Here is a 22,749-nt window from a genome sequence, read left to right as displayed (position 1 = left end):
GTCCCTGCCCCCGAGTTGCGCCCCTGCACAGGGCGCCGCCCGAGCGTCTTGTCCGTGGAATTTCAACCGAGCCAGGGAGTCCCCGGAACAGGACCCGCCCGGACCCGCCCCCCGCCCCCGGACCTCCGGTCGCCAGCAAAACCTGGAGTTGCAGCGCTCTCCCGGCACCGTTGGGACGGCGGGGAGTGCACTGGGCATGCTCGGAGCCGGGCGGGGCCCGAGAGCCCGGGAGGCGGAGCCTCCTGGCGTGGCGCGCGACACCTCCCGCGGAGCTCAGCTGGACCCTCAGCCCCTCAGTTCCCGCCCTCAGTTAGGCTGGGGTCTGGGGGCATTTTTTGTTTTCAAAGCCCAGTGGGAAAGCTGGGAATTCATAATCCGCGAAAGACGTTCTTCGTCCTCTCCCAGCCGCTGTGTGACCTGGGGTAAGAACCTTACCCCAAATGATATGAATACCTACCCCTGTGCTTCAAATACTATGAATACCTACCGTTTCGGTCTGGGCCCTGTGTGGGGAATGAATGAAATCAAGAACGTGAGCAGGTTTAGTCCACTTTAAAGATCCATTTTTTGGGTGCCTACCTCAATTATCGGTCATCCTCATACCAGTTTGTCAAGTGCTGAGATGAGGAAACTGCGGTTAATAAGCATGAGGATTCTTGGCGTTGTCCCAATTTGCCTTACGCTAGAAACTAGGCTGAAGCTACCTCTTCTTTATCCACAGTGAACACTCAGTAGCATATACAGTGCTCAAATTCGAGCTAAAAAATATCTATACACCGACGGAAAAAGACCTAAATATTTTTTAAACCGTGCATTTCAACTCACCATAGCAGAAACAGGAACAAAAGGAAAGAATATTCCCCAAGCAAATAAATGTTCACAAACAGAGGAATGATTAATTAGATTATGCTATATTTGTTGAAATAATAACTATTTTACACTAAACTAAACCGTGTTGCAACAGGAGGAAACTTACAGTACAATGTTAGGTGAAAAAAGGCTGAAAATACAAATACCCTGTGTAATGGAAATATGGGAAAATGTAAATAGTCTGATTTTGGTGGGTAGTGAGGTTGGTTTTTCTTTTTAAGTTTATCTGTTACTGTCCCAGTGTTGTGTTTGCAATGATAAACATTTAAAGGATCAAATCAAAAATTCTTCAAGTTTTGTGTGTCTAATAATAACAGTAATAACTACTATTATCAAGCTCACGTGTGATCAGTATTTTACACATATTCTGTCTTTACTGCATACAGTCATTCTGCAGAGTGGGTGTTTTTAGGTCAGTTTTACAGAAAAGGAAGCGGTCTAGGAGCCTTTCACAGCTAGTAAGGGACAGGGTCAGGATTTGAATGCAAGTTGCACTGACCTCAAAGCCAGGGTCAATATTTATAATATTGCCTCTCTGCTTGCCATGTACCGATCATAAGAGAGACCGCATATTTCATTTTTTGTGTCTTTTGCCTTATTTTCTCTACCCTTTTGATATGTTTATATGCTGTAGATTACCTTTAAATGTTCTGGTCTCCTGTTACTGTTTTATTCTTGGGGCCAAAATGTTAAAGTTCATCCTTTTAAACTGTTGCACCTGGAGTGACAGGATGTTATTATCAGCAATGTCAGTTGATCTTATAAGCTCCCAAACCTTATGCAAATGAGACTTTTGGATGGACATATAATCTTCTTAGTCTATGTGGTTGAACCCAGCCAGATCTAGAGCAAATAGAGACCCAATGAGGAACAGGGCTGTCCCAAGTCTCAGATAATGAGGACCCACCTAGATTACTGTCCCTGGGCAATCATTTTGGAGGCAGAATCACAACATAAAGGCACCACATGGTCCATGGACTCCTCAGGACTCTGCTGTGATGAAAAAGTACAGACTTGATAGTGTGATGATGTTTGCAGAGAGAAAGCCAGGGCCCTAAAAGCAGCCCTCCTACTGCTGGTAAGCTAAAAAAAGTCAGGTCTCTCTTTCAATCATGCTGGTAGACTGTACCTGGCCCAGAAACCACTAAACAAACCACAGTAAACACAAAAAGCCAAAGAGAGTCATTTCATTGGAGAGGAAGACATACCACAAACCCAATATGCATCACTGGTAAGGCACAAATTCATTTAAGAGGGACAAGATTAACGACCGGACACAGTTACTAGTAGCATTCCCAGAAGCTGCCATTTGGGCAGAAAATCTGGTGCCAGGTACCGCACCCAGGCAATTGGCTGAGGGCATTTCTAGGACGAGTTTCCTGGAAGAATCACTGCGATTGTCATTCATATCAAGACTCAGGAAGCCTGGGCACCACGTGGACTGTTTTCAATGATTTATGAGGCTGGGCTCCCAGCTGAGATGCTAATGCTCATCAATTATTTGTGCTGTTAACGCAAGCTCACGGATACATGGGCAAGTGGTGCTGTTATAATGACAAGTGAAAAGAATAGGATGTAAAATTATACGCATAGTATGGCTTCAACCGTGTGAATGACTAGGATATACCATATAAAATCGCCATTTCCTAGGTCAACAATGGTTGAATATTGGCAACTTCTGATATTTCCTCTTAATACATACACATAGAAAAAGGGCTAGGAAGAAATGCACCAAAATATTAATGGGGGCGGCTGTGTCTGAGTATTGCGTTTATAAGCAGAGAAACAAAGTACAGAAGGTATCTTTTACAAATCAGGGGAGTTTCAAGTCTTTGGGCATCTATTTCTCTGTACGTTTTTAGAGGTCCCTAACTCTTGTTTTACGGTAAGTGTGTTTCTTTTATTATCAGGAAAAATGAAACAAACTTGAAAGTTGGCAAGCCAAAGAAAGCGAGGCAGAGAGAGGGAAAATGACACTCAAACTGGGCGAAAACGTGAGAGGTTCCTTTCACAGAGACCTGTCTGTGCTTGTCCGGAGGTGGCAGATCGCGACAGGCTGTCTGTCCCTGGCCCAGGAGGGAGGGAGAGGAAGTGGTCAAGTCAGGAGCCTGTAGAGACGTGTTAGTCTGACTTGGGACCCCTCATCCCCTCAGCTTGCATTCTTGGAATTCTTGGACCACATAGATCTCACTTTGAGAAACACGAATTTTTAAGTGTAAAGTTTTAGCCATTAAAAAATGTCTTTCCATTGCAAATCATCACTGCCAAAAGAGGAGTTTTGTCTGGAAAACCGATGAACAAATTGAGCATAAATACAAGAACAGAGATGAGGTGACTGTTGTTAATTCATTCATTCCTTCATCAAATATTTATTAAACACCTACTGTGTGTCAGGCACTGCTCTAAGTGCCTGGGAGACATCAGTGAACAAAACAACCATTTCTGCTCTTGTGGGCATGCATGCTAACAGGGCAAGCCAGACAATGAACAACACACATTATGAATAAGTGAATGTTGTTGTATGTGAAGAGACCAGGGGCAAGGGTGATAGGCACAGGGATGGAGGTGGGGTGAGTGGGGAGTTGCAATTTGAAATAGGACTGAGCGAGTGAATCACTCAAGCAAGGACCTGAAGGAGATGAGGGAATTATTCATGCAGATATCTGGGGGAAGAACCTTCTGGGCAGAGAGAATAACAGTAGAAATGCCCTTAAGGGAGCACGTCTGTAGTAAGGAGGCTGGTGGGGCAAGGGGCAGGCTGCAAGAGATGAAGCCAAAGAGGCACCAGGGGCCAGGACCTGAGGGCCCTCCACTTGTCACCCCCAGGAAGGACTCAGTCTTTCAGTCTGAGCCAGACGGAAGCCAAATGTGCTTGTCCACACACCAAAAGTTAAATGCTGTCCCTTTAAACTGTCCCTTTGAATATGGGAACTGAATTCATGCAGCAGCCCCCCATTGTAAGGGGGTCAGCCACAGAATCCAGATTATGCATATATTTTTAATAGTATCATCAAAATGGAAAGGTAACATTCAACAATTATCTCAGAGGGTTTTCAGACCTTCAAGAATACATGAGCGAACCCTCAGGGATACCCAGACCTGAGTTTTAAAAACACTCTTCTTGTGCCCGTGCTATAGATATGCCAGAAGACCAAAAGGACCATAATAGCCCATGGACCACCACATAGATTTGCTGCTGCATGTAAAATGGAAATGTTAGTCTAGGGACTTTTGAGATCTGACTCTGAAGTGAAGAGAAATGCAGAGAGTGAAAGTTGGCATCCTGAGCTGTGGCTGATAGTATTTAAGCAGTGGCCTTCCTTGAAAGGAGTGGTGTCATCTTACAAAACCCAGGGAGAATGGGTTTGTCAAGTCTCCCAACCACACCTTGAAGGTTCAACTGCCCGAGAACAAAAGGAGAAAGAGAAAAACACCCAGGCAATGTAGAAGAGGCCACACACAGGTCATGGCTTTAAAAAAATCAGCAATGATAAAGGAAACACTCAGGGTTTCCTTAACAGATGATTCAAGGGAAAGGAGTCAGGAACAATAATGAAGGCAGCATTTTAAAAGTTTGATCCAGGAAACATATATCAAGTTCACCTTGGGAGAAGGGGTCCTTGTGAAAAAGCAGACTCCTGGCTTCAGGCCAGACCTGAATCTCTGATTGTGGAACCCAGGGACCTGCATTTTATAATTAACTATAAGAATCTTATGTACACTGAAGTTTTATAGCTTCTGTCCTACAGCCTCCAATGTGTGCACACCAAGAACATAGTCTGAATAATAAACGAAAAGGATGGGAAATTTTACTAAGAGATGATCTTGTAGGTATCACTGATACTTTGATGAATGGGACTACGGACAAGAGCAGCTTCTTAAAGGAGGTGCGTATCTAGAGGAGCAGAGGGGAGGGAAAGAGATGTGGAGAGAGAGCATTCTCTTCAGGCAAATATGGACCCCCTAATAGAGAGCTCTCAGGCTCTCTGCTCTTGACCTTGGATCTCTGACTGCATGCATCTAACCATGCTCTCCTGGGGCTAAGAACAAGCTAACCATGGGACTGGAAGGAGGCAGTAACGGTGGCAGTCATAGTGGTGGTCATGTTTGCTTAGAGGAGTGGACCTTAAAACAAACACATTGAAGTATGTAGAGTACACACAAAACTGAAACAAGGAAGGTCGTTACCTCCTGAAGAGGAATTGGACAAGTGGGGCAAGAGAGGGACGGGTGTTTACTTTTTGCTAGAAACATTTGTGTACCTTCTGAATTATCTACTGTGGGACATATAACTTATTTCAAAGTAAACCAGTTCTCTCTGGAAAAAAAATAATGATGTGTGTACAATATATTTTAAAAATTGTTTTACATTTTTGATTCCCTCTCAATTTTGCTAACGAAGCACAGAGCATAGGTTACTTGACAAGTCACGGCTGTAAGTATGACCAGGGCCTGACAATGTATAGCTTGCTCCAAAGAAACAGCTGTAAGTCAAGAACTCTCACTCCTGTTTTGGAAACGCATGTGGCTGAGGAATGGAAGAGAAAAGAAGAGCTTTGGGTGAGGATGAACGAGAAGTTAAAGTCCTTTCAGTGACCTTCAGATCAAGAGTCATGCTTTCCTGACACAGCTGGTCACAAAGCGGTCAGAGAAAGAAGATGGGGAACTGCAACAACCCAGGCCTCGACTGAGTTGCATTCAGGAAAAGGTGGTCATCTGAAACCTCTCCTAGCTTGGCTGACCATTTCATCCCTGAGACGCTGGAAACCCGATCTGGGCCCGGCAGAAAACCGTGCTCCCACCCCCTGGTGACATTTCAAGAACGGGGGACGCTGTTCAGCCTGCCCCGTGCTCTGGTGACCTTCTAGCGTTGCATGGATGACACATCACAGGATTTCCTCAACTGCGCTCTGGCGTCCTGCTAGGATGTCTTTCTCATTTTTTCCATGGTACACATAGTCACTGCATCACAGTCCAAACAGACTATCCAGCGATGCCTCTGTAAACATGAGTCACATGTGAAGTTAAAGAAATCTGTGTTTGGTTAGAGACAGCAGAGCTCCTAAGGCGTATCAGCTTTGCATACAAGGTATGGGTTGAGGAGAGTCGTCTGATTTCCTGCCAAGATGCCCGAATGGTGCTTGGGGATTGACTTCGTGTGGCAGCCACCACAGCCGACACAGACGCCGCTCTTCTTCATCCTAAAACTCCCCTTCCAAGGTGAAGTTCTCCAGCTTCTGTCTGAGAAAACATTACTCTGTCTCCATTTTTCTCACCTCTGTGAGCTTCTCTCAGTTTGGTCTTTGTTGCCACCACCTTGTCCAGCCTTGGTCATCCCAGTCCAAGCCCAAGCACAAACCTTGTTCTCGTTTCCCCTTGAAGAATGAAGGCCACCCATATCAACCTCCTGAAATGACTCATTCTCTCATCTCTGCCTGTTGAAATCCTGTCCATCCTTAACCGGTTTGCAGGGCAGAAATAGAGACACAGATGTAGAGAACAAACGTATGGACACCAAGAGGGGAAAGTGGCGGGGGTGTGTGTGTGATGAACTGGGAGATGGGGATTGACATATATACACTAATATGTATAAAATGGATAACTAATAAGAACCTGCTGTATAAAAAAATAAATTAAAAAAAAAAAAGAAATCCTATCCATCCTTTAAGATCCTTCTTACCAGCTACCTCTTCCTGGATTATCTCAACTGGTTATGAGCTCTCTACCTCCTGTACCCCAGGAGTCATCTCATTTTGACTTGCATTTAGTTATACACGTGCATGTCCCTTTGGAAGGCTCTTGGAGAATCCCCTGAATGGGGCTAGAGATCTTCTGATTATGTGGGCTGTGACTATAATTTCTGAGCAAGGTATGCAAAGGGCTATGAGCCCCTTCTGAAAAATTGCTGGCCTTTCGGCAGTGAGCAAGAAGCGTTACATTGTATCTAGAGTCCTTCTGGAATTTCTTCCAGAATTTTGCATGCAAGCTTGATAATTAATTGACTAACAGAGGGATAGAAAAGAGACACAAATGGTTGTAGACAGGTAGATTAGGGAGCAATGTGATCAGTGGTGTCCCAGATAAGGTATAATTAATTAGTGATTAGATGTCACTATGACTCATTTTCTATGTGAAACAACTCAAGGATTTAGGACATCAACCCTGCCTCTTCACACCCGGGAGTCACCTAGTTGTGCTGGCAGAAGGGCTACAGGTCGAGGACCGCTTTGCTGTCTACCTGAGTTGCTGAGCTAGTTAATTCCATGAGCTCCATCTTTAGACATCAGGACCAGGAATAACAGAGTGAGTAAAATGCAACATAGAAATTACCAGGGAATAGAGTGGGGATGCTAAACCCCACTTAGTGTCTCATGGTTTCAATTTCATTGTGACCTAGAATCATAAACAGTCTCAAATATGGGAAGCTGGCCGATTTTGTCAGCACTTGTGACGATATTTCATCCTCCCACTGTAGGATGGATGCATTGAGGGCCGCCTTCATCTGTCTCTCAATCGTGTCCAGTCTGAGTAACCAGCTTTCTCTGACTGCATAGGCAGACTCAGGGGCCCCTCCTTCTGCATTTAGATTCCTCTAGATTCACACTGAACACATTATATACAATTGAGTAAGTCTGCTACCATCATTTCTTCTTATGCTGGGAGCCTAGAGAGAACCAGGAACCTACCAAGCGTGTGACGTGAGAGAAAACTAGTTGAAATTGGATTGCCTTATTGATATGTTCAAGTCAGCCCAAGTCCCTTGACTTCCCAAGGCCAGTGTATTATTTTCCATTACACTTCGTTCAGTGGCATTTAAAAAAATGTGCATAATATTAGCACGTATTTCAAATGCCAGTTCACAGGAGGGAACAATTTCCCAACAGTGTTATCTAGTTTCTTTTCAAGTTCACTGGGTTGAGGTCAGTCTTTGTAGTTAATATTGGGTTCCTGACCCAAACACAGCCTGTGCCAGTTATGAAGTCAGTTTTCCACGCTTTGGATAAAGAGGTGACCGTGGGAACATGTACTGCTCTGTCTCCAGCTTTGGCGGAGCCACTGAAAACCCAACCCAGCCTGGCTGTCCATGTCCCCGCACGGAAATGGGGACAGACAAGGACTGTCCAGCAGGAGGAAATGGACCCATTCTGCAAAGCCAGCCTTGGCATATGGAGCAAAGGAAAGTATCCTTCCCATTCAGGAGGAAAAAATATCTCTTTAGCTATTTATTAAGCAACACTAACACTGAAGTAATCTTTTTTTTAAAATTAATTAATTTATTTATTTTTGGCTGTGTTGGGTCTTCGTTGCTGCGTGCGGGCTTTCTCTAGTTGTGGTGAGCGGGGGCTACTCTTCATTGCGGTGCGCGAGTTTCTCATTGCGGTGGCTTCTCTTGTTTCAGAGCACGGGCTCTAGGCGCGCAGGCTTCCGTAGTTGTGGCACACGGGCTCAGTAGTTGTGGCTCGCGGGCTCTAGAGCGCAGGCTCAGTACTTGTGGCACACGGGCTTAGTTGTTCTGTGGCATGTGGGATCTTCCTGGACCAGGGATCGAACCTGTGTCCCCTGCATTGGCAGGCAGATTCCTAACCACTGTGCCACCAGGGAAGTCCCCTCACATAGATATTAAACTGGAGAACACAGGGAAAGAAGTGAGAAGGCACACAAAGAGATCCCAAGATCAAGAGACAGCCAGAGAGGGACTTGGCTGCTGGTCCAGTGGTTAGGACTCCACACTTTCACTGCCGTGGGCCTGGGTTCAATCCCTGGTCAGGGAACTAAGTTCTCGCGAGGTGTGTGGCACGGCCAAAAAAAATAATTTAAAAATTTTTTAAAAAAGAGAGACAACCAGAGAAACTGTGGTCAAGTGTTACATTAATGACCCCCAAAGAAGTGACTTCCTGGTGTCCTATACCTGTGTAGTCCTCTCCCACACTGAGGCTAAGCGAAAGTGACTTGATTTGGCTAATGGGACATCAGCAAACAGGTCACAAATAGATTTTTTTTTTTATTTTTATTATTTATTTATTTATTTTTGGCTGTGTTGGGTCTTCGTTTCTGTGCAAGGGCTTTCTCTAATTGCGGGCAAGCAGGGGCCACTCTTCATCACGGTGCGCGGGCCTCTTACTCGCGCGGCCTCTCTTGTTGCGGAGCACAGGCTCCAGACGTGCAGGCTCAGTAGTTGTGGCTCACGGGCCTAGTTGCTCTGCGGCATGTGGGATCTTCCCAGACCAGGGCTCGAACCCGTGTCCCCTGCATTGGCAGGCAGATTCTCAACCACTGCGCCACCAGAGAAGCCCCACAAGTAGATATTTAATAGGCACCTGCCACTGTGGCTGGCCCTCATGGAACCCTGGACTACCATGCCATTACCATTAAGAAGCCCGGGATAAAGGACTCCATGGAGAGAGGCCCAGTCAGGCCAGATTTGTCTCAGCTGAGCCCAGAGAAGACCAGTAGAAGAACCAGTCAGTCAACACCCTGAATCATGAGAAATTTAAAAAAAAAAAAAAAATGCCATTTTCAGCCACTGAGTCTTGAGCGTGGTTTCTTACCAGCACGAGATAACTGGGGCCGCCACAACAGGAGCTCCTGCTGCCGAGGCCTCTGCCTTGTGACCTTTCTTTTCCAAACTGCTTTTATCCCTGGCTTGCCCGGGCCCAGCTGGGTGTCTATTCTGGGATTCTTTGAGATGTCCATCTCTCATATTGGCTCCTGTAGTCATACAGCAACCGTGCATTATGTTGAGGCCGTTGTCAAACCCCAGCATGCAAAGAGCTGAGTCAAGATGTGAGCGTCTTTAGGGGAGGGACATTGTGGGTCTTTCTCACCATTACGCTCCCATGCCTGGAATGGCATCTGTCACATAGTAAGAGATATCCATCAGTAAATGAACATGCAGATCTTGGGAGCTTGTTCAGAATATAAATTCCAGGGTCCCACCTCTGGAGATTCTGATTTGATAGGTCTGGGTCAGGTCCAGGAAACTGCATGGTAATTAAGCTACCTGAGTGATGCCAAGACGGGAGGCCTATGGAACACATTTTCACCGTTAAGGCCTCACGTTATTCTTGCAACCAAAAGAGGCCAAATGACCACTTTTCTAGGTGACTGTAAATCAGAGTCACCTGGGGAGCGAACACTCTTGGGCGAATCCAATGCAGCTGGTCCACAGACTGAAGGGCATTTGGAAATCACTGGCCCAACCAACACAGTTCTCCGCAAGTCATTTGACAGCCAAACACACTTCTCTCGTTCCTGAGAGCGGAGAAGACAGGCTTCCTTAGTTAGACATTCTCACGCTAATCTTTAAGACTTTTTGAAGAAAGGTTTTCATGATTATCGTGAGAAGTAGTTGTTAGGGACTCCTTCTAAATCTAATGGTCTCATATGTCAATGAGATATTGGGAACACCTCTGTCTCAAATACTGTGAGGGCTGGATGAGGTAAGATGCGTGAAGGCGTTTTCAAACTGAAAACACCATGCACATAATTTGTAAGCCTTTGACCATGCATGACTATGTCATGTAGGGGATTAAAAGGTTTAATCTACTTTTAGATAATCAATCAGGATTTATTATGAGTTACCTTGTTCTCCTAAGGAAGGGAAAGCCAGACTTTCAGGACCCCTGTGTAAAATGTTTCAGGGACAGAAAATCCTGGCTACATTTCTAATTCCTTCTCCTGGGGTTCAAAGCCAGGCACGATCTGAGTCCTGCATCACCTTGGCCTCTCCTTCCCCTTCCTCCTGCCCTCAAGTGTCAGCCCTTCCAAAATACTAATGCAGTCTGCTGGTTCACCTCTCTCACTAGCCCTGACTCAAGTTATGCTCTATGTCTGGAATGTTCTGTATAATTGTCCATCCCCATCCACCTGGACTTTTCATGAACCTTTGGTGTCTGTTACTATCTTCCACCCTCTAGTCAGACGGAATCGACCAGCCCCTGTTTTTAATGCCCACTGAACGTTTATCCAAGCTCCTGTATCCCTTGGTTGGGCTTACCTAAGCCTGGAAGTCTCTGCCCTTCTCCCACCCCGAGGGCAGGGACTTTTCCATATTAATCCCCTTGTCTCTGGCCCTGAACACAGTGCCTGGCACAGAGGAGGGACTAATAAATATGCGTTGATTTTATGAAAGCCGGGGGCTGTCTTTGGCAGGGTTTCAAGTTCTAGAGAAAGAAAGGCGCTCATGCCTGGCAGAGGTCAAGTGTCTCTCTCTGAATCTGATTCCCTGCTGCTGTCCTTTGCCCTTTTCTCCTCCATACGGAGACTTAATGAAAACCAAACAACTCACCCCAAGCTGCTTTGCCTGATCTTTAGCTCGTGGGGATATCCAGCAGGTTTAGAAGAGTTTGCCCACGTGGGTATCATATGCAAATGTAGTACTTGATATAAATGAACAGATTAAGATATTCATGAGAAATCTCTTCTGAAGGCTAGTTCTGCATTTTTGGTACCTACTAGATACCTCCAGCTAGATATCCCCGAAGCACTTCAAACTCAACACGTCCCAACCTAACAGATCAACTCCATCACACAAACCTGCGCCTTATCTACTGACCATCTGCCCATTGCCTGGGCGCCCAGCCCCAATGCGTCCCTGTCCTGTCATCTAAGAAAATGACATGTTCTCTCCATTCTACCCCCATGATAGTTCTCATATCCTTCCCAGTCTCCTCCTTCCACTCCAGGACCTCCTTACCTCTCACCTGAGCTCCTATAAATAGCCTCCCAACTGGTCTCCAGCTTCCTCTCAGTTTTTTCTCGAAATCTGGTAACAGGTTCATCTTGCTAAAGCACAGATTTGAACAGGTTACTCCTCTGTTTGCGAACTTCCAACGGCTCCCCGGGGCCTGCCCACTGAATAAAGTCCAAACTCCTTGGTTGGCGCCCTGTACCATCTTTAACAACCCTGTCTAATCAGACGCCATCACTTGGGAAGTGAGGATGTAAGCAGGAGGCAGCAAGAGGCATCCTTCATTCAACAATTACTGATTAGCACCAACCATCTACCATGCGCTGTTCTAGGTTCTGGGAATACCGTCAAGTCCTGATTTTATAGAGCTTATTTGTGAGAAGACAAAAAACAAAGTCATTAATATGTGTTTTCAAGATGACCGCTATCCTGAAAAATGAGTGTGGTAGGTTGTATAGATTGAGATTGCATTGGCCCCCATTCTTCCCTCCTTCCTGCATCCAAACTTTCTGCCACATGACCCAGAAGTTCCTTACACTAGAAGTAGCTGGGCTTCTCCCTGCTGAACTTCGGGCTGCGCCATGTGACTTGCTTTGACCAATGGGATGTTTGCAGGTGTGATGCAATCAGAGGCTTGCAGCAGACTTGTGTGGTCAAGCTTGTCCCTCTTGAACTTCTGCTTCTGCCATAAAAAGACTAACCCACGTAGACTGCTGGTCCCAGAAGAAGGAGGAAAATGTGAAGTACAACCAAACTGCAAATAAGCTGTTGTTGTTTTTAAGACACTGAGTTTTGGGGGGATGGTCTATTACTGGGGCAAAAGCTGACTGATCAAGGAACTTTAATTCTAACCTCCATGAGGTCTACTTGACACCCCTGCCTTGGAGGCACTGTTCCAGAGGGACTGGGCTGCTGCTAGGGGGGTTCTCATACTTCCTTACTTCCACGCAAGAAACCCTTCTATGCAGGCAGTATCTTAATCTAGCCCTTTCATCAGTATCTATGAAACCTGAGTATGTCTTTTCCTTGCAACCTGAAAAAGCCTAGGACAATGTCTCCCCTACTATCGTGAGGTCCTCGAGGGGAGAGATTGTTCTTGATGGCTCTGGTGTAGCGCATGGTACACTCCACTAGTTGTGGAACCAGATGAAACTCCTGTCAAAATTAGTGGATTTAATGAAGCAGTCTGCCCTAGGTCTTCTCTTGGAAGATCTTTTTCTGTGCAAGAGACTATTATCCATTCAGTTTATCTATCTCCCCATCCACCCACTCATGGGGCTGGAAAGCACTCTGTCGGGCCCTGGGATATAAAGGCAAATTAGACATGACCGATCCTTGTCCTTATAGAGATCGCAGACTCATAGAAGAGACAGATAGACTATTCCCAGGGGGGTGAGATAAACTCTATCAGAAATGAGAGCAAGATACTGAGGGAGTATAGTCTGGTGGGTCAGAGAAGACTTCAGGGATAAGATGACACTTCAGATGACTTTGATAGGCAAGGAGGAACTGACCAGGTATAGAAGGGGGAGAACATTCCAGGGAGAAGGTGTGACGGTGCATGAACTTAAAGTCTATGATGAGGGTATGAGGGTGTGTGGGGCAGGGAGGGGGTGGGAAGTGGTGGGAAAGGAGGTAGAAACTGAGGCCTGGCCAGATGCCAGAGCCTCGTGTGCTACGGTCAGGAGTCTGGACTAGGTGCCGAGGGCACTGGGGAGCACGGAAGATTTTGAGCAGGGGTGTGACATGTTTGGATTTTGCATATTTTAAAGACCCCCCCTGGCAACAATGCCTTGGGAAGGGACAAGGAAGCTTGTTAGGTCATTGCAGTGATAAAGTGGGGGGGATGTAGATGACCTGAAATGCCGGCAGAAACCTACAGAAGGGGAGGGGTGGGAGGGTGAGGAGGCTGAATGCATGGACCTGGTGACGGGGGGCACGGGTCGGGGGGAAGGAGGTGTTGCAAATGACTCCCAGGTTTCTGCTTAAACAGCAGTACGGATGACGGCATACCACTCACAGAGGCTGAGAGCCTTGGGGTGGGGTGTGAGGATAGAAGATGAGTCCCCTTTGACCATGGGCGTAAGGGGCCACTGTGGGGCTACCAAGTGTATGTTTCCCAGGCAGCTATACACCCAAACTCAGGAGAGAGGTGTATTTGGGTGTCATGCATGTGACGGTGGTTGGAACCATGAGTTTGTTTGCTCTGTGGCCTGGTGCTTGAGCTGATGCTTGCAGAAGCACTGAGGAGTCATCCCCACATGGTAGGCAGGTTTTGGAAGCCCCCAAAGAATCCCTACATGGCATGTAAGACATTATCCTAGGGTGTTCAGGTGGGAAGCATCCTGGTTTACCTTTATGTTGCCCGAACCTCCACAGGGCCCAGACATTAGCACATGCTCAGGAATGCTGGATGAATGAATGAATGAATGAGGTTCCCCCGGTCCTTTGGAAGTCATAGATGGAGAACCAACCTCATTAGGCCCCATACCTGGGGTGATTCTGTAGGTTCAAGCTCTGAATTAACCAAGTTCAGCTTTCCCATAATTCCATACTTTCCAGAGGTCCTTAGGTGATTTCTAGAATCACTTGGGGAACTTCCTAAGAATGCAGATTCCCAGGCCCCGTGGATAGCTATTTTGATTTAGTAGGTCTGGGCTGCAGCCTAGGAATCTGCTCTTGAAACAAGCTCCTGAGGTCGTTCTGCTGTGGATGCAATGTGGACGGTATTTTGGGGAAAAATCCCTCGTGCTGCGTATTCCCCATTTCCCCATCCGGGTCTGCTCTCTACTTTCATTCACTCTGGTGTGCATCCAGGGAGGCTGCCCTGTGGGGCTTGTACCACCCGGACTCCTTTGGTCTCTGGCTTCCATTTGCTTTCAGCCAGTGGGGGGCGACAGCAGGGGGTGGGTGGGAGGAGCGAGGGTAGGCATCGATTCCCCCTCTGCCCCAAGCTGCGGTCTGGCACTGGCTGCATCCTCAGCTCTTGCTGAGCAGCGCCTCTCTGCCAGCTGCAGCTCTCGCCAAGCTCGGCTCCAGCTCCCTTCCTTCACCCCTTCAGGCCTAGGGGTAGTACTTCCCCCAGCACCTAGTCTCTGGGTGCTTCGCCATCTTGATTTCCTATATCCTCACCCAGACCTCGAAGTATTTTGTTCATTACGTGCTCTTCAGTTACCTCTTTGAGTGTGCCCTCTGCTTCCTGCCAAGACAGGAAAACAAAAACACTGACTGGAAAGAGGCAGGAACTCTGGGCCCAGTTCAGTTCAGTTCAGTTCAATTCAGCAAACATTTACTGAGCGAGGTCCTGTGAGTCCAGCTCTATATCAGGAGCTGAGGATGCAGAAATGACTCAGAGACAGTGCCTGCCTGCAGAGAGCTCACTGCCTAATGGGACGTAGAGCCCCAGAATACAGGGTGATGATGGTGTGACTCGGGGTCACGCTGGAAGTGCCGGAGGGGACCACTATGCCAGGAGTGGCAGACAACAGAGTCTTCCCAGAGGAGGTGACAGCATGGAATTTGGGTGGTCAGGAAAAGGATGAGAGAGAACAATTCAGGCAGAGATAGAATCACGAAGATGTGAATGGCAATGTCTGGGGTGGCTGCCTGGAGGAGGAATAGAGGCTGGGATCTTCATGCCCACTTTGCTGGAAGGCAGAGGGATGCCTCAGTCTTGAGATGTGGGCTGCTCCCCTGGCACAGGGGTTAGTCAGGGTGCCCCTGGCACTCCAGGTGGTTTGTGTGGGCTGGGGGGGGGCCTCCCACCCTTTCCCAACTGCCATGGTTTGGGCTCCTTTCCTTTTAAAGCAGGTTTAATTCACCAACCTATCAAAGCTCCCCTTGCTTCCCTCAGATGGGTATTTGGGGAAAAAAGAGGGAGACTGGGTGGAGTATTGGGCCTGGGGTCCATGAGGTTAAGACAAAAGAAAAGCTCTGGCTGGATGTACAACAGACCACCCTGATTTCACAAACTATCTCCATTGACTTTAAAGGAAGATGAGTCTGGCAAACTCCTATTTATTTGTCAAAAGCCGAATGAGGGCTTCCCTGGTGGTGCAGTGGTTGAGAGTCTGCCTGCCGATGCAGGGCACACGGGTTCGTGCCCAGGTCCAGGAGGATCCCACATGCCACGGAGCGGCTGGGCCCGTGAGCCATGGCCGCTGAGCCTGCGCGTCCGGAGCCTGTGCTCCGCAACGGGAGAGGCCACAGCAGTGAGAGGCCCGCGTACCGCAAAAAAAAAAAAAAGCCGAATGAGATTTCACCTCCTCCAGGAAGACTTCCTGGAAGCCCCTTACTAGTGCTCCTTCTCTTGTTTTCATCATAGTCTCTGGTAATTTGTATGATCACCAGCGTATCTAGCCCACTTGACTACTAGATCCTCAAGTATAATACATGGGGCCTAGGGCATAGTAGAGCATCAGAAAATATTTGTTGAATTGACTTAAAAGGAATTCTTGCTGCACTAGGGGAAGTAATAATAACAGTGATATTATCAGCCCTTTGAGGAATGAGGAAACTAGCCCAGGGCAGTGAAGGAACTTGCTCATGATCACAAAGCCCATAAACAGGGCAGAATGGGGACTCGAAACCAAACAAGTCTGTTGATTCCAAGGGCTGGAGGATACACCGCTGGGCTCCTCACCCACACGGGCACAGCAGGAGTGGCTGCCCAGTGCGGCCCAGCCAGGAGATTGAGAATAAGAATAAGAACCACTCCTTTCCAGGAATTGTTCAGAGCACTTCATCTGCATCAACTCACTTAACCCTGACAACAGCTGTGTGTGGTACGTGCGTGATCATGGCCCGATTTGACAGATTAGGATCCAGAGACTGGACGTGGTTAAGAAATGTATCCAGGGTCATACCAAGAAGGAGGCAGAGCTTACAGTGAAACCCAGACTTATTCCAGAGCCCGTGCGTGCTCTGAACCATCATACTTCTCCAGGGAACGCGACACCAGCTTCAGATTTAGGAAGAAAGAGAAAACGTTTATATGTATTATATTTGTAAGAGAGTGATAAACTGAAATATGCCTCTACATCATGGCAAAAGAAAAAGAAAAAGAATAATGTTTCTAGAAGCATCCTTAAATTATACAAAATTACACACATTGTGAGCTTTGGAAAATTTAGAGCATCACAGAGTAAATTGCATGGGCCTGGTGGAATGGGCTTGTTCTGCTACTGAGCAGCTGTGTTGTCCTGGGCACATCTCTTCCCCTCTCTGGGCTTCATCTGTTTCCACATCTTCTTCCAGAGGCTCCATGAAGGTGTTTCGTTTTGGATTGCAAAAGCCATGGCAGTTTGTATCAAGCATAGTCTTTTAGCGCCCTCTACTGTCCAGTTACAGCACTGTCAGTGATGTGTGTTAGAGGGGAAGGAAAATCAGCCTATGCTTGAAACAAATGGTGAGCAGTGAAGGGCAGCTACAGGGGAAGTCCATGATGTAAAGCAAAAGCCAGTCCTGTTCCAACCCATCAAAGACTTAGAAGTCCTGTTGATCCTGCCCGCACAATTTCAATTGTTTCCGACCTGCGTTTTCTTGAGTGCACATTCACATGCAGTCTGTACACCCACACACAGCACCGCCTCTATTTTCATAGCATCACATTGTATGGTAAGTGCCTGTTGACACATCTGTCTTTTTAAGCACGGGGCCTGCGGTTACTCGCCTTTATTTTCTCTCTCTGCCTCATGGGATAGTGTATGACACACAGACCCTCAACTGGAGTTTACTGCATGGATGAACAGAGAGAGGAGGGAATGAATCAAGGAAAGAGAGAGCCCTCTGGGAAGAGGTTGAGGTGAGAGGAGCAGGGAGCATGGGAAGTTCTGAGTTAGGAACTAGTGTGCCTCAGGTTCAGCGAGGTTCCCTGCTGATCTCCTGTTGCACTGGCCTCTTTTCAAAGTCGGAGCGTGGAAGGGGTTTCATGAAGGGGACAAATGGAGGGCTTTGGGGGTATTGCTGGGGTGCTGGATCCATGGTGTGCTCATCTTGGGAAAATATATTGAGCTATACACTTGTGTTCACTTAAAATGTGCACATCTTTCTGAATGTATGTTGTACTTTGATGAAAAGCTTAGGTAAATCTAATTTGAGAGAGGGGTGGATACGTCTGCTTATGCCTTGCTCCAGAGGTAGAGGCAGGCTGCTGAGTTTCTTTCTAAGAGCTCACTCCATGTTCTGTCTTAGCGTCTGATGGCCCAGCTCTAGGGAAACCCATGTGACCAGACCCATTGGACTTCATCGCTGTTTGACACTCTTGCCCACTCCCTCTTTCTTGAGATATCTCCATCCCTTGGCTTCCAGGACTCGGTGTTTTTGCTCTGTGTTTGGCTATAGCTCCGTCTCCTTTGTGGGCCTCTCTTCCAAGAACATTCTTTGAAGTTCCCAAGGGTTCTGTGCTAGGCTTGCCCTGTTTCTAACTGCAAATTCTCCCTGGATGATCTCATCCAGGCCAACCCTGTGTCGATGACTCACAAATACTTATCTCAAGCCCATCTCTCTCTCCTGAGCTGTGGACCACTTATCCAATTGTTTCTTTGACATCTTTGCTCAGACATCTCACCGGTAACTCCACGCACCTTGGGTGGTGTCCATTTCTCTCTGCACCCCTATCCAAAACCATGTTCCTCCTTATGTGTTCCTTATTTCAGTGAGTGGCTCCACCGTTTATCTGGGGGTTGGGCTTAATTCCCTGTGGAAGACTATATTATTGTTCAGCAAATCCTCACTCTCCCTTTCTTTCCATCTTGAAGCAGAGTATACTTCCATACCTCATTGACTTTGGGCTTGTCCGTGGGTCTTGCTTTGAATAAAGGAATGACCACGTGGCCGTTCCCAATAGAGGCTCTAGTGGCACTGTGCTGGGAGCTGCCTGTGTTTCTCTTCCGCTGGTTCTCCTGCCACCTGTCACGAGGAGAGCAGGCCACAGATAGCTGCTGCAGCCTGGGTGCTTGAATGGCAGACATGTGGGGCAGACCTGAGCGACCTGGAGCCTAGAGCTGAGCCCAACTGAGTTAGGTTGAGTTCAGCTGACCCACAGACCCATGTGCAAGAAATAAATGTTTGTTACTGTAAGCCACTAAGATTTCTAGACTTTTCCAACTACTCACTCCCCACATTCGACCAAGACCTGTCAATTCTACCTCCTACCTTTGTCCTGATGCATCCAATGCGACCATTTCCCACTGCTGCACCCTACTCCAGGCTCTTCTCATCTCTTGCCTGGATGCTTGCAAGTCTTTTTGCTGGTTTCCTCACATTCGATCTTGTCCCCATTAGTCCCATCTCCACACCGCAGCAAAAGTGATCTTGCTAAAATTCAGGTCAGTTGTACCCCTTCTTTAGGCGTTTCAAGGGCTTGCCATCACATTTAGGAAACTGTCCACGTCCATGGCACTCAAGGCCCTTGACCCTGTGGACGCTGCCATCTCCCCCACCCCTCACTCACCCCTTCTCCTCCATGCTCTGCCTACTCGCACCTCTTCCAGCTTCATGAGAGCCCCCTGCTCTTTCGTGCCCTGGGCCTTGGCCATGCCTTCCTCTCTGCCTGGACCACAGTCTATTTCCCTTGCCCAGCTGCACGTGGGTCGCACTTCTCATCCTTTATGGGTCAGCTTAGGAATGATTTCCTTTGGGGAGTCTCCTCTGATTCCCACTGTTCTGGATGAAATCCAACTTCTATTTGCTCCCATGGCACCCTGAGCTTTTCCTACCCAAACACATATCAAGCTATTTTCTCACTTTAATTTGCTTGTCTTTTCCACTGGACTTGAGCTCCCACAAACTCAGGGACTATATCGAAATTGTTCATCCTTACATTCCTAGTGTTTAAAAAGTTGCCTATGCTCATTCTTTCAGTTCAAATATTGTTTGTTGAATAAATATTATGGGAAAATAATATGAATGGGCTAAAGAAGTCCAAGATGGAAACAAAAACCACAGAAGGGACTCAGAGAACGTCTAGTCTCATTCTTTCGTTGTACAGATGGGGAAATGGAGGCTCAGAGAGGGCTTGACTACGCCAAGGACATGGAGGCTGTTAGAGGCAGAGCTGGAATTGGAAGGTTGTGATGGGACTGCCTGGGTTTTAGTTGTTGTCTGATCTGAGGAATTTAAATGGTAATTTAGGTTCTTAGGACCTGCAGTATTAGCATCACCTGGGAGTTTTTTTAGATCAGGCCCTGCCCTAGCCATACTGAATCAGGATCTTCATTTTAACAAGATCTCCAGGGGCTTTGTAGATACAATAAAGTCTGAGAAACACTCATTTCAGTGACCAGGGGGACAGCTAATGTGGCTTAAAGGTCATTCCAATTCATGCAGGAAACCAGCTGGTACAGTGGGAAAGAAAACCCAGCCAAAATGTGGTGGCATTCAGTTCATGCTGTAAGTCAAAGGCCAAACGTGTGGGCCCCTCACCTTCCAAAGTTCCAGATAGTTTGGGAGTCCAGGACCTGGACCGATGAGGGAATAATGGTTCAACTTTAGGTGAGGTGAATGAAGGGGGCTTGCATAAAGGGAGACTCCCAGAAGCCTAGCTGACCAGCAGACCTGATGCTGCAAATTTCCAACTTTTGAACCTGTAAAATCTAAAAAGAAGTTTAATAAATATTTATTTATTTACACAAATAATTCTCCCCATGCTGCTTGAGGTGACGGTGAAAGTGGTATACGCCTACCCTGCTAGTGACATTGTCAACAGGTGCAGGCTGTTTTGTAAACACTGCAGCAATATGTAGCAACAACTACAACATTGTTGATCTCCTTGGACCAAGTAATGCCATTCACAAGAAATAATCCTAAGGAGATAATTCAACAGAAGTGAAAATCTATATGCATGAAGATGTTTGCTACAGGTAACAGTGGAAAATACTAAATAAAAAAGGGGATGATTGATCAAATTAGAATATGGTATCTTCACGACCATTTAAGTTTAATTATAAAATAGCTACTATGTCTTACTTCATCTGCTTGGGTTACAGTGGTGGTTAACAGCCTGGTCTCTGGGTGTTTGATTCTGGCTCCACCATTTACTGTATGATCTTGGGCAAGTTTACTTAAAATTTGCTTAATTTTTGCTTAATTTTAATTTACTTAAAATTTACTTAAAGTTTACTTAAAACTTAACCGCTCTATGCCTCAGTTTCCTCATCTGTAAAATGGGGATAATAACAATACCTACTTCATAGGATTGTTGTAAGGATGGAATGATTTAATTTAATTAATTAAAGTGCCTGGAATAGCGCCTCTATAAATTTGTGTCACTATTATTTTTAAGAGTCAAATTAAATGGCCTGATACTCTCACTCCACCTGACACAGGAATGCTTTTCCTGCATCCTCAGGGCCTGACCTATGATAAGTCCAAGACCCCCGGGGATGTTCCCTCAGTCCTCCTTGGAATCAGCCTGGTTTTCCAGCTTTGTGGAGAGAAAACAAGAGAATTTGCTTGGCTGGCCTGCACATTGTATTCTTTGTGGCTCTGTTGCTTTTATGGTGTTGCTATTGAAACAGGTGATTCAGGGGCCATCTTGAATTCTTCCTCCCTCAGCATTATGCTGGACTGTGATAACTCCACCCCGTATAGGCCTTTAGTACACACAGACACACACACACGTGCACACACACACAACCACCTTCTGTAAGCCACTCCCCCAGCGCACCTGAGTTCTGGTTGCTGAGGCTGAACAAGGTCCCTTTTTTCTTCTCCCAACCCCTTGGTCTGTTTACATTTAGTGCCCTAGAATGGCATACTTTTCAGCAGATAATCCTACTTGTTCCGATGATAATAATAGCTACCATTAATTGAAAGCCAGAAGTGTGCCGGCCAGGTGTTCTGCTGTATTTTTACAAACATCAGTCCTTAGAATGAAACTATGAGGCGGGTACCTAAGAGGTAAGTACCATTGTTTCTATCTTACTGGTAGAGCCTCTGAAGTACATAAGCAAGAAGTTTATGATAAATGGTAACTAAAAAAGTAAAAGGGAAATTGCATCACTACAATGCATAGAGTTGTGCAAAAATACGTCTGCACGTAGACAAAGCATTGAGAATATTTGCTGCGTAAGGGCCATAGGATTAGGTATGATTTTTTCATTTTAAGTAATTTCCTTTAGTGACAGTTGCTGTATAGCCTTTACAATTTGAAAAAAGCTACCCTCCATCTGCAAAAATGACTGCCTTTAGGCCAATAGTTCTCAGCTTTGATTGATCATGAGAATCACCTGGAGGGGCTTTTAAAAGTGACCCAATGCCTGGGCTCCACCATAGATGAATAAATCAGAATCTCTGGGGGTTGAATCCAGGCAGTGGTATTTTAAGAGAGTCCTCCCATTGATTTTGTGTGCAACTAAGATTGAGGAACAGCTTCAGGGAGAAGCTTCACCTTCCACTCTCCTTCCAGAGAATCTAGCTGCCCCATATTCTGTGACCCGGTGCTAATTAACTCAAGCTTTTCCCTCTTCGCCCAGGAAAAAGCTAGCAATATGATTTTCCCCCCCAATCCTTTTAGCAGATGGGCACTGAGAAGAATCTTTGGGTGGCGGAAATATTCTGTATCTTGATTGTGGTGGTGGTTAGATGACTGTATACATTTGCCAAAACTCACTAAACTAGACTTAAAATTGGTGAATTTTATTATGTGTAAATTATACTTCATTAAGCCGGTGTTTAAAAAGGTATGAATATTGGAAAGGAAGAAGCAAATCATTATTCACAGAAATCAATATTCATATTGTGACTGATTAATTCTACTTCCTTGTGAATTAATTCTCTTTCTTTACATTGGTGCTCTTCTTCTCTAGTCCTGGCTTTCCTCAAATATTTGGCAATTCTTGGCTGCCTTCTCTTCTATGACTTTAGAAATGTCTAGTAAGCTTATGAAGGTTGTAGCTATGGTCCGAGTCCCTGCCTCCCATCCTTGTAGGGGTGACAGGCTGACTGCTGGCCCTTGTCATCTAGTATGGAGGTTCCTTCTCCTCCATCCCTTGAGTTTTCTAGGAAGCTGGGGCCTCAGAATCACACTCAGTGCTTCCACCTGGGAAAAATGCTGCCATCTGTTTCTTGTTATAGGTGAAGGAGGGGGAAGGGCTATCAGATCTACCTGCTTCTCAAAGTGGTTCCCAATTATGGTCTTTGAACCAGCAGCCTCAGCATCACCTGGGAATGTATTAGAAATGCGAATT

The 22,749-nt window shown here is 46.4% G+C and overlaps 1 protein-coding gene across 1 annotated transcript in view; it reads left to right on the top strand.

The window, feature by feature from the left end:
• The first annotated feature begins 272 nt into the window (after window positions 1-272).
• The window catches only part of PALM2AKAP2 (PALM2 and AKAP2 fusion), a 646,508-nt gene continuing 624,031 nt past the window's right edge, over window positions 273-22,749 (top strand). Inside the window, exon 1 of the mRNA XM_067743691.1 lies at window positions 273-422. The gene's annotated coding sequence lies outside the window, so the exon portion shown is untranslated. The remainder of the gene's footprint in view (window positions 423-22,749) is intronic.

The sequence above is a fragment of the Pseudorca crassidens genome, chromosome 7 (genome assembly GCF_039906515.1).
Source record: "Pseudorca crassidens isolate mPseCra1 chromosome 7, mPseCra1.hap1, whole genome shotgun sequence".
Lineage (NCBI taxonomy): Eukaryota > Metazoa > Chordata > Mammalia > Artiodactyla > Delphinidae > Pseudorca > Pseudorca crassidens.
The sequence above is the reverse complement of the archived record's forward strand: the minus strand, read 5'-3'. Positions and strand labels throughout refer to the sequence as shown.